Below are 26533 nucleotides of genomic sequence, written 5' to 3'. Positions count from 1 at the left end.
TCTCCTACCTTGCACTGCATCACTTTTTTACTCTCTTAGGGCACTCAGAAGCATAATGACCATATTCATTACAAGTCCACAATTTAAAGATTTTCTTACCTCCGGGTTCTCTTCTCACAAGTAAGGAAATTCCTACTTCAATCTTCTTGTCTTCTTCTAATTTTCCTTTGTCGCTACTAACATAATCTTCACTAGTACTTGCACTCCTTGTCAATGTAGGTCAAACACTCAATGCATTGAAAGTTGTCTACATTCTAGGCAAATCTCCACTTTGTCTCAAACTAATCTCAATTGATTCCAATCTTCTAACAAGAATTTCTCTTGTGAAATTCTTTGTGCAAGGTATAACCTATTTAATCATCTGCGTTGTCTGCGTATATGCTAGTGTCAAAGTTTTCAAGATCTTCCATACAATTTCATCTTCATCCTTCTTTTCATTACAAGCCTTTATTCCTACAATAATTTTTGATATTCTACCAAAATAGCTTCTTACATTATCATCTTCAATCATTTTAGCTTCTTGAAATAAACATATATGTTTTACCACTTTCAAAAGTAGATTCCAAAGCTTTCCAAATCTCATGTGCTAAATTTAAAGATTTTACCTGACTGTACTCATTTTCAGGAAGATCTATCAAAACTGCTTCTCTAGCAAGCATATTGCATATTTATACTTCTCTCTGACCTTCAGTGCATTCCTCAAGCTTATCTTCTCCAACCACTTTTTCCTACGCTTAGTTATCAGCCAATATCATAAACCCATGCATAGTAAGTGTGTCTTCATCTTCTCTTTCCAACTATCATAGTTAACTCCATCAAACTTCAAACCTTTTCTGAAATGAGTTGTCATAGATCTCCTTAAGTTGTTAAGATTTTCCTTCAAGAACTCGATGCTCTGATACAAAAATTGTTAGAAAGTAAAGTCTGCCAAGATAACTTTGGGGGGGGGGCACGAGTGAATCAGTAACAAAATTAGAACAACTTTTATCAACCTTATTAAATCTGAAACATGTAATCAATAAGTGCAACAACCATAGAAAGATTACCATACACAATAACACCAGATTTATTAACTAGGGAAAACCCCAATGTGAATGGTACCCACAAAATGATGTACTAATAAATAAGCTCCTAGTAAGAAGATGGACCTTGTTAGGAGTCAAAGAAATACATTCAGTACATATCAGTTCATGTTAGGAGACTTTGAATCCCTATGAAGAGATTCTAACATTATTAGGAGTTGTCGAAGGCAAAAAGACCCATTGTCCAAACAACTTTAGGGGCAAGATCACCAAACTCACTGTCCAACTAATCTTAGTACTATTCATTGCCGAATAATACAAATAAACAACTGTCCACAACAACCTCTTTGCCAAACAGAGTCTCTTTGTCAGCTCGTCATTCCTTATTCGCTCCAAACACTTCTCTGATGTCAAGATATTCAATATTAGGCTCACTAAATCTCACATCCAAGTTCGGATACTCGCATTTACACAATCATATACTTAATTCACACTTTCACTTACTTTAATTACCACAAGGAAAAATAACTTTCCTTTATACCAAGTCCTCAAACTAATTAGTCATGAGTCGGCCTTGAGGCTTTCTCAATTTACAATTATAATATAGGACCACATTAAGATAATACAATACACGTTACATTACAAATTTACATCTTTTTTCAATTACATATACTGTCAGCTCACAATCTTCACAATTGTTCACACGTAAAACATTATGTGCACAATTGATCATTGCATCTTCATCATGCCTTCTACCTCTGTATAACTATGCTTAACCAAATTCGATCTCTACTAGGAGATATAATCAAAACATTAGTAACTGCTTCTCAGGAACTCTGTTTGAAATTTGTCTTCAATAAATCTTGAATAACTATCAGTTCTCTTCATATTTATGCATGCACACTTAACCAAAATATAAGGACACTATAGAAAACGTCCTCAGCTATGTATATCCTCATCTTTAGTCCTTGAACTGTACGACCTCAATCTTTTTGTGTTGTTCTGTCAATCTTCTATAGAATAACATGTTTGTTGACATCAATGATAAATAATGCCATAAATGCAACATATGATCATTGTATCATCTGTCCAGCAATGCTAGGATATTCCCCCATAGGAATACCATCAACATTCATGCTAACAGTAATTGTACTCCCATATTCCATGGGTCTCCATCTCCATTCACCCTATTGTTACTTTGTCAGATACCAACCCCTTTGTCTGACGTACCGCACTTTCAAATAGGTTGGCTACCTATACTTCCAAACTTCTTTCTTTACCATCAATTTTGGAATGCACAGAGTCCTATATTTCTATTGACTCACTTCCACAATTATTTGTGTCTTCCACATTCAGTGTTGTACCAATTATTGATCCCTCTTGAACGTTGGTATCACGTGGTGGCCCTTCCTTTCCATATTAATTGGGTAGGTGAGTATTGTGATCCCCTTGAACAAGGTTTCACAATCTTGTTCGCCTTTCTATCTATTGTTGTACTCATAAGGATCATCTTATTGTGGTTTCACTTCCCTCTAGATGTATTTCTTTTTGTTGCCTCCAATCCTTGTTCGATAAGAGGGGCATTAATTTTTGGGGTTAGCGATTGTGTAGTATTTTCTTGTGTCTCTAGATTCCTCCTCTCTCTGGTTCCTTTCATGGAATTGTTGTAGAACTTGCTACCTTCATTGTTCCCTTTGGGTAGCCTCTCTTTCTTCTTTTATTTCTACTAGCGTACATTCCAGTAGCCTTGGAAGGCTCTCCAAGATATCCTACACTACTTCATTCATTGTAAGTTTGGCTTATACTATACCAATGGGGAGAGCCCTCTTCTCTACCTCCCACCACACATGCTAGTTTACCGCCATGTCCCACGCCTAAACAAGGTCTTGTGTCAATTGATCCTCCCAAGTAACTTCCTCCTCTTCAATGTCACTATCTTTTATCACTACTTATTAGTCAAAAGTTTGACCTATAATGCTTCCATCTTTTTGACCTATAATGCTTCCATCTTTCCACCTGTCTACCTTACACCTCCAAGTTCGTACGAGGTAAGGATGCCATAAATGTTATGTGCCAATTGTGAAGTGTTTACCCGCCAGATATGGAAGTGTCTACATGCCAAATATGGATTGCATAGGATTGCACAATACCAGAGATAAATGAATACAACAATAGCATGGAATAAAATAGAATCACATTACCTCAGAAATGATAAAATGATATATCTTTCATAGCATAATCGTTCCCAAATTTACCACACCTTCCATTTGTTCCAGGCTCCATATAGATAGACTCGACACAGTTGGTTAAGTCTCAAATCATCACCAACTAGCGACAAAACTAACACCCCTTTCGAAGATGTTTTATTACATTAACTAACAAAAGTCTTATTTAACTACTCCTGGCATAATTGTTGCCTACATGTATCTTATGCAAAAAGAAATGCCTCAGAATACCCTTTAAGTACAACTATCACATTTGCATAGTAGTCATGGATAGATATGCCAAAGATTTGTTCTATAGTATTTAAAGAGACGTCTAGGATGACCTGTACTAGTTTTCCATAAACCCTTATTTCATCTTTCTTATAGTTTTCTACACATGCCATCACCAACTTAGGGGGTTGTAACTAATGAGTAACTCTATTACTTTCTCTAGTCTTGTTCTCACCAATGAGGTGGCCCAATAGGTTTTTCCTGCAAGAATAGTCACTCAGTTCATGAATTCTCAATGTTGCATGTCTTAGTTTTGTGTCAATTATCTCTTGGTCTCTAGAGACCTTGGTGGGAGGAAGACAACCTTGAAATGTGTACTTCATTGATGTTATGCTAATCATTTCTTCTTCTCCACATGAACACAAGAATCAATATGTCATTAAACCATTTATTGATCTAACTCTACTTGTTAAAAAGTAAACTACACTAACTACAGCATCAACTCAAGAAATCGTAATCCACATGATGAAAACTCACCAAACTAGTTATGCATTTCATCCTTCTAAGTCACTGTGAAAACACCACTTTTCAAGGTTCTAGGGTGCTATGCCCTCGAAAACTTTTGGTGGTTAGAGCTAAAGACACACCCAACCCATTCTTAAAATGCCACAAGTTTCATAGAAGGGAAGTGTTAACCAAGTATCAAGGATGGAGTCATCCCCCATCTTTTCAAGGATTGTGAATGTTGATACCCCTAACAAGTCTTAGACTGATCCGTTTAGAAGCATTATGTTCATAAACTACTACCTTTGAAGGTGGTTTTGGAATTGAAGATTAGGGAGCCCCAATCACCGCATCCCATTTGGGGACCCTTGAACACAAGACCTCCAACGCGCCAAAAGACTTTTCATGGATTATGGTTTGGAGATGCTAATTCCTTGACTTCTCAGGCAATAGATTTCTGCATTTAACCACTTTGGACTTCTTGGAGCTTAAACCTTTTCTTTTGTTCTTTCTTATGATCAATCTTTACCCTAAGGGACTGTTTAGCTGTAGTCATAGGAATGCATATTGGGAATATGGATGACTATTCCAATAACAACTATTTTTTGGAATGGGTATAAGCTCATTTTAAAGGCAAAATGGAAATATGTATTCCTATTCCCTATTCCAATTGATGAACCAAACAGAAAATAGAAAATGTATTCCAAATTTTCTATTCCTATTCCAGCAACCAAACAGGCTCTGATAGGGTTTGACAAAAATGGAATTGCTTAGTAGGGTATTTATTCGCAAAAAAGTCAAATTGTGATATTGCCATTTGCATTCAACTGTGTATTTTTTTAGTCAAACTAATTGACCCATGTTTCATGAGTAGTAGTTCACAAGAACCCATCTCTTATGACAATGAATGGTAACACTTAGCACCCATTTCATCTATGTGATGCTTATAGAGGTGAAGCACTATGACTTCCTAGGTCACCCATTCCAATACTACTAGATTATGTAGCAAAACACCTTTACTAATTGGTCAAAAAGAGTTTATTTGCATCTAATTCTAACCATAGCTCTAGCTACGAAAATACCTACCTTAACCAACTTAACAACACACAAAAAAAGGGTAAAACAATCTAACCCTAAAAAGACAAAACTCAAAAGATAAGGTAGAAGAGGAGGAAAAGAACAAAAAACAGTAAGAGAAAGGGGGTGAAACCCTACCAAGGGTTCCAGAAAGGCACATCCAATCCACAAAACAAAGAAGATGACTCCACAGTCCCACAATAGCACACAAGGTACACCCTTTCCTTGTTCCAAATGCTCGTAGATTGCTCAAGTTCTAGAAAGAAAGGTGTGCAAATGAGGGGTGAAATGGCCATATATAGGTGCAAAGTCGAGATGGCATCAACAAGCATTAGTGAAAAGGTCACCTTTTAAGGTTTCACATGGTAACAACCTTTTGAAATATGAGGGGTCAAGCTTTCATGGATGGTATACACCATGTCATTTCCAATGCCCCAATGTTTGATCCCCAAAAGAGACATAGAAGCCAAAAAAACAACTTAGATGGGGGAAAAACATATTTTGGGGTGAGGTGTCCCAAAACATTTTGTGGGAAGCTTATCCCCAGTCCTCTAAGGAAATTTTCAAGGAATCTTAATTTAGATCTGGTTGTTATGTCACATTGCATTTTTTTTTCAGGTATGCGAATAACCCTCATACATATCATATTCAATGCCAGTATATGAGTTTTTTTATTCAGAGATTCTAGCCATTGCCTTGTGTATTTACCATAGGGAATATTTGATTATCAAAGATAAGGGAAGTTGGTTTTGATCTATCATTTTATTATGTACAAAAGAAAGGCATTCCAACTCAACATCAAAGTCCTACCAATGTTATGACAACCCTCCATATTGTCAAAGTGAAAATGTATGTCTAACAATCTCAAAGGGTAAAGAGGAAAAAAATTTAAATGGAAATCTGTAATGTCCCCATTTTTAGCAGTTTCCTATAGTTGGCTTGGTCAGATCACCATCGCAATTCTCATGAGCTAATAGTACGATTTGAGGGTTTCAGTTGTGGGGTTATAGGCTTTTCAGTAGCCTTCGGTGTGTTTTGGCTCCATTTGAGGGACTTAGTATTTATAGTAAGTCAAGTTATTGGTTTCGATGAGCTTAGTTGAGTTAGAGTTGTCTATTTATAGTAAGTCATCCCATTAGGTTCATTCATCATCTTTCATCATCAGGATCACTTTGGTGTTGTCATATTTTTATTATGATGCCTCTTTAGTTGTTTTTATAACACGGGTGAATTATTATTATTAATCATCTAAATATGTTGAGGTTGCTATTTTTGTTTGTGTTGTTTGTTGGTCACCTCAATATCATAGGTTGTTGGAACCGGGATGAAAATTTTTAAATCTTGGGAACAAGAAACAGTGGCCTTATCTGTCAGAATATTAAGTTATGGTGGAAAAGGTCAATTTCGGAGCCAAACGTAATTAATAAATTAGATTATAATGACACTTTATTATATTTTAATGTTGTTTGTGAAGCTTCTTAAGTGAAGTTCATTTGGGAAACTTTGTGTCATTTGGAGACTATAAATACGAGCCCATTTGATGAGTAAAGCATCCAAACATTTGACTATCATATTTTGCTTTGTCGTCTTTGTGACGTTTCTTAAAGTTCTGATTTTGTGTGCCCTTGCTGAAGTATAAGAGTTTGAGACTGAGTTTGTACATCAATCCACTGCTGAGGTAAAGTGGTATTGATTTAATTTTCAATCTACATTGAAGAGACTTCTCATATTGTGTCTACTATGACTAAGAAGCGATTGGCTTGCTGAAGAATTTAGTTTTAGTTCATTTTCAATTATCTCTATTGTTGGGTGAGGACTTAGTCTGCAAATTGGAGTTTGGTAATTCTAGATATCCCAGTTTGTTCGATTTGCATCAGCATTAGTGTATTGGATTTACAGCTTGAATGCCAAGGGTTCTTGTATTTGGCATGATTTCTATATCTGTTTTGAGCAGCATTTGAAGGGGCAGATTGTGAACACCAGTTTGAAATTGGACAAGGCGGCTTTCAGTTTGACTTTGCAATTACATTCTATGGCAAAGACCAGGTTCTTACTTTGTAAAATTCAGTTTATATTACATAGTTTGAAAGTGTAACAGGCTGGCTTTAAATTCTGATTTATAGCAATCAGTCAACAATCAAATTCCATTTTCATTATATTGTTGTATGGTTTGTCAATGAATGAATTCAGAGGCTGGTGTGAATCATTTTGGAATCATTTATTGGCGTTCAGTATTTATTTAAGCAAAACTTATAAGGCCAAAATTAAATAAATTTGTGATCAGTTTGTTGTACATCCTGATATTGTGTTTGAAAATTTAAGACATCATATATTTAGTGGTAATTGGGTTGCTTGCCAAGTGTCAAACCATTGAAATCTAAAAGAAATTGATGCTTGATTTAGCTATAACTAGAGAGGGTTAATACACAATCTCACAACTAATGTATTTTGTATTTGGAAACATGTATGTGTTCCACCTTTATTGTTGTTGTGTATAGCCCCTTTTTGGATTCTCTGTATGGGTGCACTTACTATTGACAGTGAGAAGTTTTGAAAAGATCTCAGTGTTGTTCTTTGCATTTTGGGACTGCATGGTGGTGGATTTCAGAGGTTTACAGTTTGTTTTAGCAATGTTTATGCTCTTTTTTATAAGGTTCAGACTGGAGGTTTCTATGATCTGAAAAATCACAGCAATTTACTAAAGAAACCTTGACTGAAGTTGATACAATGAGTGTACACATTCCCCTAAATGTGCAGTGAGAAATAAGATGATTCAGTTCTCTTGCTTCTGGTATATTACTTGGGTATATCACTGCTATGCATCAAGAAAAAGGGGGCAGGTTTGAACCATGAGCTCGTAACAGTCATAGGACTATTAGAATGATATCGATATAGCAATCTTGTATGACTTCATGAAACAAACAGAGCAGCAGTTTCGGGGATAGAAGAAAAGTTTTTAAAGAGTGAACAGCATGCCTATTCAAGGATTAGAAGTCTCATAGCAGTGAACAGCAGTTTATTGAAAAGGAACACACAAATCCAAAATAGAAAGTGGACTTGTGAGAGTACAACAACATAAATGCAGTGAAGAAGAACAATATTAGATAAAGCCAATAACAATAACAATGCATATGTAATAGCAGCAATACTAAAACAAAGAGAATGCAGATTTCATCAATGAAGAGAAGATCAACAAGGAAGAGCAGCATCAGAGTGAACATACAACTAAAAATGCAGAATAGTCTTATAGCAAGCAATGGTGAAGGAGTCAAAAACATGATTAAACAGCAGAATAACAATAGGCAGAAGAAACATTGAGGAAAGATAGTGGCACAAGGGCAGTTAGAGAAGAAGGATAGATCATGAATTTGTATAGTAAAAATTCAAAACCATGAAAGACAGTCATAACACTGCTAGTACTTAGGACCAAACATTGTCAACGTGATACATCAATGTTCATAGCAGTGGATTTGGAGATTCACAAATCTTTGAACTTGATAACAGTAATATCAATGGTATGGTTGGCAATAAATCAAGGCTATAGGAGATACCATAGAAGGAAGGGAGACAAAGTTCTGAAAGCGTCATGGTAAACAGTTGTCATGATAGCGACAACTGACAAAGACTGCATAATGTGAAATTTTTAAGAAGATAACCAAAAGTGTGCATGTGAAAGTCGCAGGAAAATATGTGACAGTCATGCAAAAGGAAGACAACAATGACATAGGATTGAACATGTTTTCATGAAACAGACCCTTACATCATTTCTAAAATTTGGATGTGTGCCTAAGAATGGTTGTTCATAAACATCTCATATGGTCCAATAAAGAAGGACTCGTGTTTAGTGCTAAGGATTTTCAAGGTAGAAGATGTAGACGTCACAGTTCTTACCAGCAGGGGAAGTCATAAGTAAGAAACCAAAATAGTACAGTTGAACAAAAAGATATGAATAGCAAGAATGTATCTATATGAATGGTTCTAGCATATCCTTTGAATAGTACCTTTTCCATGAGAATGTAGTTTCAAAAGTCAACATTTAGTCTTTAGTTCCAAGATCACAAATTAGGACAGGTTATACAAGATAAGGTCTGTAAAATTCATGTGAATGTATCATGTTCAAGCACAACATTGTGTCAACTGTCGAGGTTGTATTATGAAAGGACCATTGTGATGATGAGTTGACACTACATAATAGAAGATGATTATGCTCCATCCATGGGCTTTGCAGAGCCAAGGGCAGGGCTATAGGCATTTCATATAGGTAGAGATTATAATGAGCATAGAGTAAGACAGTCCCTCCAAGGGATAGCTAGTGGTTATCATGGAACTCACGGAAGATGGTTTGGAATATTGGATGATACTTATGTAGTATGTTGTGTTTGTAAGCGGCACTATCAGCACTACTTTCTCTGATGAACATTTACAAGGAGTTGGATTATACTGATGTATCATGACTAATCGATGTTGGCTGTAAGGTTTCAGGAGTAAAAGAGTACCTTGGTTTCTACTTTTAAGTTGCATTTCAAAGGAAAAAAGAGAAATACTTCAGAAAATAAAGAATCCTTGAATGAAGAAGTGAAATCCGTGAATGAGCATGCAAAATCTAAATGAATTTTAAGTGAAAAGCAAAGGTTATTGATCATTTCCAACTCCTACTAGGAACTCCACTAAATCATTTTCCTTTTTTTCCGGTCCTATTGGGAATCCTGGCCAAGCGTTTTGCTCATTTCCAGATCCTATTACGGATTCCACCCTAAAATTTGTTCACTTCCAGCTTACTCTTTGGAATCCGCCCAAGCTTTTTGCCATTTCCAACTTCCCCTCTCATTTCCACGCAAGGAAAGAAATCAAGATTTAGATGCAAAATTAAAATTTGAAAGAAATGCAAACAAGATCGGCTTCCTATTCTCCAAAAGATGTGTCTTTGCTTAAAGGTTATAAATAAAGACCTCACAACAACTTCCTGAGCACAATTCAAAACAAACTACATGCAGATCGGATTAAGAAAGGTACAAACTTTAGCATATGAATGGAACTCAAGACACTTAAAGGCAAAATTTAGATTTCAAGGCAGTTGAATCCAAATATTCATCAGACCCTAACAGAAAACCTTGATTTTCAGAAGAGATGCAAATTTAAGGGGTAACCAGATGTTTAAAAGGCATAAAAGCGAATTGAAGGGCGCCAGAGATGGGCAAACATCAGAGCACATCGGGTCAATAAAAACAGACTTTGTTTGAAATGTGTTGAGCTTGAGTTTGTGAACCTACATTTATATCATTCAACAAGACAAAAAAGGTGTAAAATACCTAAGTGGTTGAAAGTCTTTTGACACATCAAATTTGACCCAAGTAGATTGCATTTTCAGCTGACCCTAGGAAACCCACTCGAGCACATTTGCACTTCCAGCTTGCATTAAGATTTGCACCCAAGAAATGAATGAACTTCCAGATCCAATGAGGAAATCCACCAGCATTATATTAATTTCCAGTTTATCTTCTTATTTCTGCTCTGATTGAAAAAATTCAGAAATGCAAAAACAAAAGTAAAGGGAGACAACTTGGAGAGTTTGTGAATTTATTATTTGATTAAGTGTCAAGCTGGCCCTAATACACCAAGGGGTGCAAATTTGAAATTGAGGGATATAAATGAGGGGATCATAACCTCCTTTCAAACATGATTCAAAACAAATCAGGTGCAAATTAGCAGCAGACTTCAGCAGTTGGGTTCAAAAATTCAAACTTGAAAGTGGATTGTTCAAAGTCAAAAATTGAGTTGTGAAATTTAATCAGTTGTGAAGTGCAAACAAGAGAAGAGATCCTAAAATGAAAAATCAAATTGTAGATCATACCTAAAAGACAAAATTTCCAAACCCTCTGTGCAAATCCAAGGGAAATCCAAGAAAGCATCAAGCCGAATCTGATTAGAATTAAAGGCAAATGGAACAAGAAAAATCGGAACAAATTCAAGATGAATTTAAATCTAAATTTCTAGAAAAGATCATACCAAGGAAATACAAAGTGTGGGGCGAATTTACAAACAAGAAAGGGACATTTATCAAATGGATTAAACCAAATCAGAAATGCAAAAGTGAAATTCCAGATCAAGCAGAAGACATGTAATTTCACAATAAAAATCAACTGAAAAAAGACAAAATTGAAAGTGCATTTCCAGATTTGCCATAAAATTACAAAAGGGAGTTTTCAAGCCGCTTATAGGATCCAGGGATTTTTGCAATCCAATTTCAAATTCCAAATCCTTACTAAGGATTTCCAATTTGTTATTATAAGATTTCAAGTCTTAAAAATGTTTAAAGTACTTCAAATCTTCCAAGTCAATTCTTATTCATAAACCTTAAGCCCAAATATTTTCTCTTCTTTTTCAGGATTGATGTGTGGATGAGGATGCAATAGTCAAGCCATTCAAGGAAATCAGGATCAAACCATTCAAAAAGGACTGCCCTATGACAAGAAGATTAAGGGAGCAGCTAAGGAATCCCCAGAAGTGATAACATAGGTGAGGAATCCTCCATGAAATGAACCCTATGTTAGAACTTCAAAAGATTCGCCAGAAGTGAAAAAATTATCAGAAACCAGTTTGAATGGTATACTTAATGAGGTATCATAGAACAACCCTAGGTTGAAACTCCAAGGGATGTGGTAATTTGTTCAAATTTGAGTGCAAGTTGCATCCAAGATTCTTGTGCAACACAAGCCAATATACGAAGCCAAGGCAACATATTAAAATTGGTTATGTACTGCACTCCAATATGTGAAGTGCAGAATACCCAAGTTTAAGAGAAATAGAGAACTCACAACAAAAATTAAGGAGGTGTGAATAAAATACTTCAAGTACCAAACAAATAAAATTTCATTAGAGACAAATTAAATAAGATAAGCTCAGGTAAAATGGTCTTTCAAAGCAGAAAACTACCCTTTACCCTTAAGAGACCTAGTATACCCCAGGTGGCATGATAATTTGTTAAAAATTGATAAACACAACCCCAAGAAACATGGTAACGTTTTGAAATATTAATAAGAGGAAATTATCCAGAAATTTGAGTACATACCCATATTGCAGATAGATTTATAAAATTATCAGGTGGAGTAGAAGGATAAAATGACCGGATTCGTCATTTTTTTGGCCCTCTTCTGCAGATTAAACCTGCAATCAAGAGTGATTAGGAAAATAAACCAGAAAAGAAACCCAAGTATCAATTAGTTGATCATTTTAACGAATATTATACCCATGTAGAATTGGAGATGAAAACTACTGAATTCTCTATCTATCTTAGCCCTTTTTGTAAATCAAAACTTAAAAACCAATTGATTAATCATCTAAAGCAAGTTAAACTAGATAACGTTGCAAGCTCTCAGCAGTCCTTCCAGTTTCTAAAAGATATATCCTCTGTTTGTAAATAAAGATAAATACACTAGCCTTGGGGCTTGAAACACCCTAGAAAATTATTCTAGAATACGAGAGAAGAATAGTACACAGATTTGAGTACATACCATTATTGCAAACAGAATTATGATATGCACGTGAAATACCAGGCTAAATTGACCGAATTCACCATATTTTTTGACTCTCGCCTGCAGATCAAACAAAATAACCAAAATTTCTCTTAATAACCTAGTAAAAACACCCAAGAAAAATAGCCTACATAAAAAACATTGGCTATAGGAACTTCGAATGCAAGAAGAGAATAACCCAGAAATTTCAGTACATGCCCTTAATGCAAACAGAATTATAATATTCATGTGGAATGCCAGACTATAATAGCCGAATTGATCATATTTTTTGGCCCTCATCTGTAGATCAAACCTACCAGCAGGAGTAATTAGGAAAAGAACCACAAAAGAAACGCAAATGTCAACTGAATATCGTTTTATTGCAAACAGAAATATTATGCTCACGTAGAATTGGAGACTGACATGACCAAATTTTCAATTGGAAATGTAGTTCGAAACCTGAAACTCTATTAATAATCATATAAAAGAAGTTAATCTAAATAAATTTACAAGTTCGTAGCTGTCCTTACGATTTAGAAAAGAAATATGATCTGTTTGTAGAAACACTAAGATAAACTGCAGGTGCCTTGGCTGTGAAAAGTTAAAATACAAATGTCCATAAGAATTGTTTAAATCTTCAGTACATAAATTTCCTTACGATTTATAAAAGAAATATGCTCTGTTTGTAAAAATACTAAGATAAATTGCAGGTGCCTTGGCTATGAAAAATTAGAATACAAATTTTATAAGAACGGTTAAATCTTCAGTACATACATTGCCTTCTTGCATTTGAAGTTGAAGGTCAATTGCAGAATGCGTGTTTGATAGCCCCCAAGCAAGGATTGTAAAAAAGGAAAAGAAAACATAACAAAGACCAATGTGCTTTTCAGTTTTATAAAGGAAAAAAAATGGTGCGGTGCGTCTTTATTTACTTGAATTTGAATCTCTTTCTTTAACGGTAAGGCGCCGGGTTGAATTTAACGGTCACCCCGCGATCACTTTACTTGCATGCATAGTTTGATAATGATAAAATAATTGATCTTAGCTTAATAATTCAAATATATAAAACGAATGGGAAGTATATAGATTTAGTTTGTTTGGGATGAATATTAGTGATTCTATTTTGATGTGCAAGGATATCTCAAAGAGATGTGGAAAGTAAATTAAGGAGATTTATGTCTATAGTTTACATAGATTTGTATAATGCATAAGGGCAATTGGTAAGCTAATGATAAAATTATGTCTAGTTTGATAATGATAAAATAATTGTTTTTAGTTTTGTAGTTCAAATATATAAAAAGAATAGAAAGTATATAGATTTGGTTTGTTTGGGATTAATATTAGTAATTGTATTGTGATGTGTAATGGATATGTCAAAGAGGTGTGGAAGGTCAATTTAGGGAATTTACATCTATAATTCAAATATATAAAACGAATAGAAAGTATATAGATTTAGTTTGTTTGGGATGAATACTAGCGATTATGTTTTGATGTGCAAGGATATCTCGAAGAGATGTGTAAAGTAAATTAAGGATATTTATGTCTATAGTTTACATAGATTTGTATAATGCATAAGGGCAATTGGTAAGCTAATGATAAAATTATGTCTAGTTTGATAATGATGAAATAATTGTTCTTAGTTTTGTAATTCAAATATATAAAAAGAATAGAAAGTATATAGATTTGGTTTGTTTGGGATTAATATTAGTAATTGTATTTGGATGTGTAAAGGATATGTCGAAGAGGTGTGGAAGGTCAATTTAGGGAATTTACATCTATAATTTCCATAAATTTGTATAATGCATAAGGCAAATTGGGAAGCTATTGAGAAAATTGTGATGTTTGTATAACAAAGGTCTCAATGGAGAAATGATCGATTCAAATTAACAATGCATCCACTTGTAATGGTTTCATAAAAGTGCATTTTCAGAGACCTGCCAAGCAGAATTTGGGGGTGAAATTGACATTCATCCCTTAGTGCAATGTGTTGAAGACAGAGTGCTAAGTGTACTATGTTTTGAATTATTAGCAATTAGAAAAAGTTTATGACTCTATAAAGTTGGGGGAACCAAATGTCAAAATGGTGCATTTTCTACCAAGTCCACAAGCCTCTTTTCCTTCAAATGCTTCACCTTTCAATGTGTGTTCATGGTAGGGGTGCCACACATCAGCACTGTGGAGATTCTAAAGCTTGGAAGGAAAGAAAAACTCAAGAACACTCATCATTGTTACATGTCTATGATATGTGGTCATGTCGCCCAATGGACTTGTGGGGCCCACATCCATTGAGAAATATGTCATGTTTTTATTTAGTGGCACATCTCGAGGCAAATTTGAACTGGATATGCAACTGTTATGCACATGCTAAAAGGGAATGATTGTTATGAGTGAAGTTGGAATTTTATTCTCACCATTGTGAAGGAATTTAAAAGAGGCATAGATGATACCCATGTTGTGCATGCAAAAGGAAAACAATGATATAGAAATCAACATGCTTGAGGTATTCATAGCAACTACTATGATGAGATTTCCATATGGAACATTCACAAAACCCATTTTCAATTGTATTATTAACATTCTATTCAAAGAATTATTTCTATAAAAGTCTGTGGGCACATTGTATTAGGGAATTTTTGGGTTCTCCAGTCTTTTCCTCATCATTCTAAAAGAAAAGAACTCTTAGCAAAGAGTTATTATATTATTATTTGACCTTATCTTTATATTCAAATAATCAATAAAACATACATTTTGGACTATGCCCAGTCTGCTAATATTGTGTATTTTACTTTGATTTTATGAATAAATTTAAATTTTGTGTCATTCTAGAGTGACATAGCTATCATATGTTATTTTGAGCATCTATGATTTCATTATAGATGCACAAGTTATTGAACCATGTTTTATTCTTGTTCAATGTTTGTAATCTAAGGTTCAATGAATGAAATTCTCATTGAATAGTTGTTTTAGTAAGATAACAGGAACAACTCCTATGGGCCTTAGCAATTTCTTCTCACAAAGATATATGAATATTTTTTGCTATGTCAATTTGACTTTTGAATCTTTTTCTCTCTCAAAAAATGAAGAGTTTGGGGTGTTATGTGCTTTAGTTTTAAGGAGTTTCTTGTTCCTATTATTTCAGAAAAGAGCTTCAAAGGGTTGTGAAAGTTTTGGAAAAATCACTTAGGTTGGTCGTTTCCCATTTTTTGCTCTGTCCCCTTTAACAAAAGCACCAGTATGGTGAGCTAACTTCTAAAATCTTGGAGGTTGTTTCATAGGGAACAATTTTTCCAACACTTATGAAGCTTCCCAATTGACTTATTTAAGCAAGAACCTAGTAGGTATCAACAATAAACTTTGGCATACCATAGTTGGAAATTGGGTGCATTCTTTAGTTTTTTCACCCTTCAAGAGGCATATTTCAAACACTTAACAACTATAATTTAGATGATTTGGTTGATCATGGTGACACATACCTGGTTCTCTATTTTGAGTAGACCACTCCTTGTTTCAAATACCGGTTGTAGGCATTTTTATTTCATATGCTTTTATGTGGAGGGATACTATAAAGTATAAATAGTGGATTTTTGTTACTCCCTTCCATGAAATGCAAACACTTTGCCTCCCCATCTATAATATTTGGTTGTAAATACTTCTAATTTTCTCCACACTTCCATGTTACAGTAAGTTGTGAGCAATTTTCTAGTGCTTTCCTCTCATCCACCCATACATAGACTTTTTGGAGATGCATAAACTTACTAGTGACCAAATAAGCCGTGTTTTAGCCCCCATCAACATGAATGTTTTCTCACCTTGCATCAACATGTGGGAGTCTTGGAAAATGTTAGTGTCAAGGAGATAATGTTGAATTTTCAAGAGTAGATGAGAGCTATTGAAGTGGATGAATATAATTAGACACAAGAAAATATTTCTTACTAGACCCAAATGCTACACAGCAAATTCAAGTCCTAAGAAGGTGTAGCAGTATAAGTTACTTGCAATGCAAGTAGTGGATAGGGAAGGCAACAAGCAATTGGATACTAAGGAAGAATTGCAACCAATTGGATATGCACTTCCATTTTATTACAAAGATAAGGAGATGCTTCAAGAAGAAGAATTATATCTTGAGAAAAAGGAGTTGTAAGATGAGGTAATACTAGGTTAAACTGCTTCTTAGTCATTACTTTCCCAAGGACTTTCTTAGGCTTTCTCCTAGCCTATTAGGGTTTCCTTGATGCCCTAATCTTTAAAGGATCTCTATCCTATCCTCTATCCACTCTCAACCTAGTTACACCAATGGTTATAGTTCTTTTTTTACCCAAATACCTCTTCAAACACATTTGTTAACCTTCTACTTGTGATTTTTCTAACCAATTTCCTCAACCTCATAGAGTGAGGGCTCTTGCAAGTAATGTCAGACTTCCCTTGGACTTTTGGACCATAATCTTACAAGGTATCATCAAGTTCTTTGTTCCTAAGCCAAAAATGCCACACAGAGGGCTACTAGGATTAGCCCTCCAACTTGGGTTTTTGGGCTTTAGTCTTAATTTTCTCCAAAGGAGGTGGCAAAAAAACCTTATATTCGAGTACCCTTTTGGAAAATCTCACACATTTTGTGGGTCTCAGATCTTCAAATTGCCCATAGACCAAAAAGAAAATTTTATGCCTATTTTTAAGGGTTTCAAAGTAATGGTGACCAGTCTAGCTAGGGTATGTTCTATCCCCTTCCAAAACTTATCATGAGACCTTTTCCTCTCATATCTATGTTGACACCACTCAAACCTTCTTATACTACACCACTTGGTTTGAAGTATTAAACACTTTCAAACCCTAAAACCTCTCTTCCAATTCTGTGATCGCCTAACCAAGTACAACAAACTTGCCTAGGGAATAACTTTTAAATTTCTTGTCATGCTTTCTAGGGCCCCAAAACTTATATACAGTATGAACATTGGCTCTACTCCCATGTCCCCTAAAGCCATGAAGAACTCACAGTAGGAACTCACGGGGGAGCCATTATTGCTCAAGCAATAAAGATTGAAACAACACATAGGATACTTAGAAAAGAATTTCAAAACCTAGTTAGATGAGCACTTACAAACTAGTGACTTAAATAGAAAAGTATTGTACAAACATAAGAAACACAAATCCAACACCAGATTGGGTGGTTTAATCCATTTGTCCGTACATGCAATTCAAATTATATAAACTATCTCAAACTGAACTGGAAAATTGTGTATTCAAGTGCACAAAACTTGCTCAATACAACTCGCAACCCTTGTGATGTGTTTGATTTATGATTTGATAGGCTCCTAAAGAGGTTGCAGGTGGTTGGAATAACCACCAAGCTTCTCCTTGCATTTTGCAACTTTTCTACCAAAAAGTTGTCAAGTAACTTTTCAAAAAGTTGCACAATCTTGACAGCTTTTTGCACCCTTAAGCAACTTTTCTCTCCTTCACTTGGGAACCTCTAAACATATCTAGTTTGATCCACCAATGATTTCTAGACATAATTTAGCCCCTAGGAAATCAATGTGCATGATTTAGGCCATTTTTTCCTTCTTGACAACTTTTCCCAATTGTTGCCCAATTTGACATATATTCTCTTTCCAACTCCTAAATGGCATGTTAGGAGTCCTACTCCATGCAAGAGGATTAAATCACATCATAGATGACAAGGTGGGTTGAAAAAACCCTTCTTCAGGCTTCTTATGGTCCTAGACCTATGCCCCCTAGCACAAGCTACACTCATAAACACACACCAAAAACATCTACCTAGCAACTTCTGCAATACAAAAAGATGACCTCTGCAAGTTCCAAACTCACCCACACCCCCAACTTGGCTAGAGTCAATACATGCCCAAAATCCAAACCAACTAGAACCAATCATGAAAGCTTTAACTAGGTGCTTCTGCACCATAAAAGGATATAGAGAAGGTTGTATTCCAATAAACCTCTCTATAAATATAGGATAACAAAAAGAAGGAAGGTCCAATCCTCTTATTTGAGGAGCTTCATTTTTTTGTCAATACAAAGGAAGAGGAGAATGGTCTTATGGACAACCCCATTTTTTAAGATAAGAAGAATGATGTGCATAAGGTTCTTCCTCAACTTATACATGATATCATAACAGAGAAGATAGTTCAAGAGGAAGGATCATGTTGTTCCTTCAAGTTGTCACAGGAAGTTATGTGATATAGGGACATTTATGGCATAAAGGGAATCATAAAAGAGATCAATAATGAAGATGAGAATCTTGATGAGTTTGATGTCATATGTTTTGTTAATCTCATTATGGTTTTCACAAAGTAGTGACAAAACACTTAGTCATTATCTAGCATAGTTGGTTGGTCATCACTGTGACCGAGCCACTACTTAGGCCAAGTGCATAGTGCATGCCAAGTGAACAAAGCAAGAAAAGTGATCACTGCGAGTCGAGTGATCAGACCATGTCGAGCATAAGTGTCCAAAAAATACATGTCAAGTGATATGATAGTTAGTGTCGAGCACTAATAGGAGTCGAGAAGTCAATATGTGTTGAGTCACTCTAGTGTCAAGCAAACAATTAGTGACGAAAAGGAAGTTAGTGTTGAGTGACTTAGGAGTCGAGCAAACAATAGAAGACATAGTTAAGGCCGAGCATCAAAAGCATATTGATGTTGAATGAACTAGTCAATGTCATGCAAGTTTTTAATGGCACAAATTTTTAGGGTATGTGCAGGATCATGGTGTGCCAAAAAGTGGCGATGTGAAAAAAAAGAGTTTGAAGACGCCTAAAAGCGCTTCAAAATCTGCTCTGACTTTTTTCTACCTATCCAAGAAACAAACCTGGAAGGTTAAGCCGAGCCTTATTAGATATCCGATTTGATATCGGATATCCGATTTTAAATCCAATATCCGTCTAATAATTAAAATCATATAATAGTATGATATATTATTTAATATTATTATTATTGATAGAAAATAATAATAATAATATTAAATAATATATCATACTATTATATTATAATAATATTATTATTATAATAATTATTATACTATAATATAATAATATTATTATAATTATTATTATACTATAATATAATAATATTATTATAATTATTATTATACTATAATATAATAATAATAATATTATTATTATTATTATTACACTATAATATAATAATAATAATAATATTATTATTATTATACTATAATATTATTATTATATTATAGTATAATAATAATAATAATATTATAATAACATATTATATTATAATAATATAATATAATATTTCATATATTATAATATATAGTAATGTAATATAATGTATAAATATAATATAATATAATAATAAAAAGTAATATCTAATAATATAATATATAATAAAAAAGTATAATATATTATAAATTATAATAATATAGTATAAAAATAATATTTTATATTATAATATATAGTAAATTAATATAATAAATATAAAATATAATATAAAAATATATAAAATGTAATATATATGTTATATTATATATATTATAATATCAGATATTCGATACCTGTGCATGGATTAAACACAAAATCACAGACCCGCGGCCCTTATTTTCACGCGAATTTGGGCCAGTCAGATCCGATATCAGATAATAAATCGGATATCAGATAGCAAATGACCTATGAGCCCCTTTGACTCATATGAACGATTCAAATATGTCCCTAGCGGTCCTAGGACCCCTAGGGACATATGTCATCATTTAATGGGTCAAAGAGGGTCATAGGTCACCCTATGACCCCCTTTGACCCATATTGCCCATTCGAATATGTCCCTTGGGGTCCAAGGACCCCTAGGGACATATGTCGTCGTTTAATGGGTCAAAGAGGATCATAGGTCACCCTATGACCCCCTTTGACCCATAATACCCATTCGAATATGTCCCTAGGGGTCCTAGGACCCCTAGAGACATATGTCGTCGTTTAATGGGTCAAAAGGGGTCATAGGTCACCCTATGACCCCCTTTGACCCATATGAACGACTCGACTATGTCCCTAGGGGTCCTAGGACCCCTAGGGACATACGTCGCCGTTTAATGGATCAAAGGGGGTCATAGGTCACCCTATGACCCCCATTGACTCATATGAATGATTCAAATATGTCCCTAGGGGTCCTAGGAACCCTAGCGACATATGTCGTCATTTAATGGGTCAAAGAGGGTCATAGGTCACCCTATGACCCCCTTTGACCCATATTACCCATTCGAATATGTCCCTTGGGGTCCAAGGAACCCTAGGGACATATGTCGTCGTTTAATGGGTCAAAGAGGGTCATAGGTCACACTATAACCCCCTTTGACCCATAATACCCATTCGAATATGTCCCTAGGGGTCCTAGGACCCCTAGAGACATATGTCATCGTTTAATGGGTCAAACGGGGTCATAGGTCACCCTATGACCCCCTTTGACCCATATTACCCATTCGAATATGTCCCTAGGGGTCCTAGGACCCCTAGCGAAATATCTCATCGTTTAATGGGTCAGAGAGGGTCATAGGTCACCCTATGACCCTCTTTGACCCATTAAACGACCCTATGACCCCCTTTGACCCATATTACTCATTCGAATATGTCCCTAGGGGTCCTAGGACCCCTAGAGACATATATCGTCGTTTAATGGATCAAGAGGGTCATAGGTCACCTTATGACCCCCTTTGACCCATATGTACGATTCAAATATGTCCCTAAGGGTCATAGGACCCCTAGAGACATATGTCGTCATTTAAAGGGTCAAAGAGGGTCATAGGTTACCCTATGACCCCATTTGACCCATATTACCCATTCGAATATGTCCATAGGGGTCCTAGGACCCCTAAGAACATATGTCGTCGTTTAATGCATCAAAGGGGGTCATAGGTCACCCTACGACCCCCTTTGACTCATATGAACGATTCAAATATGTCCCTAGGGGTCCTAGGACCCATAGGGACATATGTTGTCGTTTAATGGGTCAAAAGGGGTCATAGGTCACCCTATGACCCCCTTTGACCCATATGAACGATTAGAATATGTCCCTAGGGTCCTAGGACCCCTAGGGACATATGTCGTCGTTTAATGGGTCAAAGAGGGTCATAGGTCACCCTATGACCCCATTTGACCCATATTATCCATTCGAATATGTCCCTTAGGGTCCGAGGACCCCTAGGGACATATGTCGTCGTTTAATGGGTCAAAGGGGGTCATAGGGCATTCGAATATGTCCCTAGGGGTCCTAGGACCCCTAGAGACATATATCGACGTTTAATGCGTCAAGAGGGTCATAGGTCACCCTATGACCCCCTTTCACCCATATGAACAATTCAAATATGTCCTTAGGGGTCCTAGGACCCCTAGAAACATATGTCATCGTTTAATAGGTCAAAGAGGGTCATAGGTTACCCTATGACCCCATTTGACCCATATTACCCATTCAAATATGTCCCTAGGGGTCCTAGCACCCTTAGGGACATATGTCCTCGTTTAATGGGTCAAAGAGAGTCATAGGTCACCCTATGACCCCCTTTGACCCATATTACCCATTCGAATATGTCCCTATGGGTCCGAGGACCCCTAGCGACATATATCATCGTATAATGGGTCAAGAGAGTCATAGGTCACCCTATGAACCCCTTTGATCCATATCAACGATTCGAATATGTCCCTAGGGGTCCTAAGACCCCTAGAGACATATGTCATCGTTTAATGGGTCAAAGAGTGTCATAGGTTACCCTATGACCCCATTTGACCCATATTACCCATTCGAATATGTCCCTAGGGGTCCTAGGACCCCTAGGGACATATGTCATCGTTTAATGGGTCAAAGGGGGTCATAGGTCACCCTATGACCCCCTTTGACTCATATGAACGATTCAAATATGTCCCTAGGGGTCCTAGGACCCCTAGGGACATATGTCGTCGTTTAATGGGTCAAAAGGGGTCATAGGTCACCCTATGACCCCCTTTGACTCATATGAACGATTCAAATATGTCCTTAGGGGTCCTAGGACCCCTAGGGACATATGTCGTCGTTTAATGGGTCAAAGGGGGTCATAGGTCACCCTATGACCCCTTTTGACTCATATGGACCATTCGAATATGTCCATAGGGTCCTAGGACCCCTAGGGACATATGTCTTCGTTTAATGGGTCAAAGAGGGTCATAGGTCACCCTATGACCCCCTTTGACCCATATTATCCATTCGAATATGTCCCTAGGGGTCCTAGGACCCCTAGGGACATATGTCGTCGTTAAATGGGTAAAAGAGGGTCATAGGGTGACCTATGACCCCCTTTGCCCCATATTACCCATTCGAATATGTCCCTAGGGGTCCTAGGACCCCTAGAGACATATATCGTCGTTTAATGGGTCAAGAGGGTCATAGGTCACCCTATGACCCCCTTTGACCCATATGAACGATTTGAATATGTCCCTAGGGGTCCTAGGACACCTAGAGACATACGTCGTCATTTAATGGGTCAAAGAGGGTCATAGGTTACCCTATGACCCCATTTGACCCATATTACCCATTCGAATATGTCCCTAGGGACATATGTTGTCGTTTAATGGGTCAAAGGGGGTCATAGGTCACCCTACGACCCACTTTGACTCATATGAATGATTCAAATATGTCCCTAGGGGTCCTAGGACCCCTAGGGACATATGTTGTCGTTTAATGAGTCAAAGGGGGTCATAGGTCACCGTATGACCCCCTTTGACCCATATGAACGATTCAAATATGTCCCTAGGGTCCTAGGACCCCTAGGGACATATGTCATCGTTTAATGGGTCAAAGAGGGGTCATAGGTCACCCTATGACCCCCTTGACCCATATTACCCATTCGAATATGTCCCTTGGGGTCCGAGGACCCCTAGGGACATAGGTCATCGTTTAATGGATCAAAGAGGGTCATAAGGCACCCTATGACCCCCTTTGATCCATATTACCCATTCGAATATGTCCCTAGGGGTCCTAGGACCCCTAGAGACATATATCGTTGTTTAATGGGTCAAGAGGGTCATAGGTCATCCTATGACCCCCTTTCACCCATATGAACGATTCGAATATGTCCCTAGGGGTCCTAGGACCTCTAGAGACATATGTCATCGTTTAATGGGTCAAAGAAGGTCATAGGTTACCCTATGACCCCATTTGACCCATATTACCCATTCGAATATGTCCCTAGGGGTCCTAAGACCCCTAGGGACATATGTCATCGTTTAATGGGTTAAAGGGGGTCATAGGTCACCCTACGACCCCCTTTGACTCATATGAATGATTCAAATATGTCCCTAGGGGTCCTAGGACCCCTAGGGACATATGTCGTCGTTTAATGAGTCAAAGGGGGTCATAGGTCACCCTATGACCCCGTTTGACCCATATGAACGATTAGAATATGTCCCTAGGGTCCTAGGACCCCTAGGGACATATATCGTTGTTTAATGGGTCAAAGAGGGTCATAGGTCACCCTATGACCCCCTTTGACCCATAATACCCATTCGAATATGTCCCTAGGGGTCCTAGGACCCCTAGAGACATATGTCGTCGTTTAATGGGTCAAAGGGGGTCATAGGTCACCCTATGACCCCCTTTGACCCATATGTACGATTCAAATATGTCCCTAGGGGTCCTAGGACCCCTAGGGACATATGTCGTCGTTTAATGGGTCAAAGAGGGTCATAGGTCACGCTATGACCCCCTTTGACCCATATGAACGATTCGAATATGTCCCTAGGGGTCCGAGGACCCCTAGGGACATATGTCGTTGTTTAATGGATCAAAAAGGATCATAGGTCACACTATGACCCTCTTTGACCCATATGAACGATTCGACTATGTCAGGCCCCTAGGGACATATGTCGTCGTTTAATGGGTCAAAGAGGGTCATAGGTTACCCTATGACCCCATTTGACCCATATTACCCATTCGAATATGTCCCTAGGGGTCCTAGGACCCTTAGGGACATATGTCGTCGTTTAATGGGTCAAAGGGGGTCATAGGTCACCCTATGACCCCCTTTGACCCATATGAACAATTCGAATATGTCCCTAGTGGTCAAAGGACCCCTAGAGAAATATGTTTTCATTTAATGCGTCAGAGAGGGTCATAGGGTATAGGTCACCCTATGACCCCCTTTGACCCATATTACCCATTCGAATATGTCCCTAGGGGTCCTAGGACCCCTAGAGACATATATCGTCGTTTAATGGGTCAAAGAGGGTCATAGGTCACCCTATGACCCCCTTTGACCTGTATGATTGATTGGAATATGTCCCTAGGGGTCCTAGGGACATATGTCGTCGTTTAATGGGTCAAAGAGGGTCATAGGTCACCCTATGACCCCCTTTGACCCATATTACTCATTCGAATATGTCTCTAGACATCCTAGGACCCCTAGGGACATATGTCGTCATTTAATGGGTCAAAGAGGGTCATAGGTCACCCTATGACCCCATTTGACCCATATTACCCATTCGAATATGTCCCTTGCGGTCCGAGGACCCCTAGGGACATATGTCGTCGTATAATAGGTCAAAGAGGGTCATAGGGTGACCTATGACCCCCTTTGACCCATAATACCCATTCGAATATGTCCCTAGGGGTCCTAGGACCCCTAGAGACATATGTCATCGTTTAATGGATCAAAGAGGGTCATAGGTCAGCCTATGACCCCCTTTGACCCATATTACCCATTCGAATATGTCCCTAGGGGTCCTAGGACCCCTAGCGACATATCTCGTTGTTTAATGGGTCAGAGAGGGTCATAGGTCACCCTATGACCCCCTTTGACCCATATTACCCATTCGAAAATGTCGCTAGGGGTCCTAGGACCCCTAGAGACATATATCATCGTTTAATGGGTCAAAGAGGGTCATAGGTCACCCTATGACCCCCTTTGACCCATATGTATGATTTGAATATGTCCCTAGGGGTCCTAGGACCCCTAGAGACATATGTCATCATTTAAAGGGTCAAAGAGGGTCATAGGTTACCCTATGACCCCATTTGACCCATATTACCCATTCGAATATGTCCCTAGGGGTCCTAGGACCCCTAAGAACATATGTTGTCGTTTAATGCATCAAAGGGGGTCATAAGTCACCCTATGACCCCTAGGGACATATGTCATCGTTTAATGGGTCAAGGAGGGTCATAGGTCACCCTATGACCTCATTTGACCCATATTACCCATTTGAATATGTCCCTTGGGGTCCGAGGACCCCTAGGGACATATGTCATCGTTTAATGGGTCAAAGAGGGTCATAGGTCACCCTATGACCCTCTTTGACCCATATTGCCCATTCGAATATGTCCCTAGGGGTTCTAGGACCCCTAGAGACATATATCGTCGTTTAATGCGTCAAGAGGGTCATAGGTCACCCTATGACCCCCTTTGACCCATATGAACGATTCGAATATGTCGCTAGGGGTCCTAGGACCCCTAGAGACATATGTCATCGTTTAATGGGTCAAAGAGGGTCATAGGTTACCGTATTACCCCATTTGACCCATATTACCCATTCTAATATGTCCCTAGGGGTCCTAGGACCCTTAGGGACATATGTCGTCGTTTAATGCGTCAAAGAGGGTCATAGGTCACCCTATGACCCGCTTTGACCCATATTACCCATTCGAATATGTCCCTAGGGGTCCGAGGACCCCTAGAGACATATATCATCGTTTAATGGGTCAAGAGGGTCATAGGTCACCGTATGACCCCCTTTGACCCATATGAACAATTCGAATATGTCCCTAGGTGTCCTAAGACCCGTAGAGACATATGTCGTCGTTTAATGGGTCAAAGAGGGTCATAGGTTACCCTATGACCCCATTTGACCCATATTACCCATTTGAATATGTCCCTAGGGTTCCTAGGACCCCTAGGGACATATGTCGTCGTTTAATGGGTCAAAGGGGGTCATAGGTCACCCTATGACCCCCTTTGACCCATATGAACAATTCAAATATGTCCCTAGGGTCCTAGGATG

At 37.4% G+C, this 26533-nt stretch overlaps 1 long non-coding RNA gene across 1 annotated transcript; it reads right to left on the bottom strand.

The window, feature by feature from the left end:
- Window positions 1–12124: 12124 nt before the first annotated feature.
- On the bottom strand, window positions 12125–13392 carry LOC149529025 (uncharacterized). Its single transcript, XR_016358662.1, has 3 exons — window positions 13324–13392; window positions 12550–12630; window positions 12125–12202 (listed from the first exon to the last, which is right to left on the bottom strand). It is a non-coding gene; the product is annotated as an uncharacterized LOC149529025 (long non-coding RNA).
- Between the last annotated feature and the right edge of the window lie 13141 nt (window positions 13393–26533).

This window comes from Cupressus sempervirens, chromosome 11, assembly GCF_028749045.1.
Source record: "Cupressus sempervirens isolate cs-2001-9-10 chromosome 11, ASM2874904v1, whole genome shotgun sequence".
NCBI classification, from domain to species: domain Eukaryota; kingdom Viridiplantae; phylum Streptophyta; class Pinopsida; order Cupressales; family Cupressaceae; genus Cupressus; species Cupressus sempervirens.
This window is presented reverse-complemented; position numbering and strand designations above follow the sequence as displayed.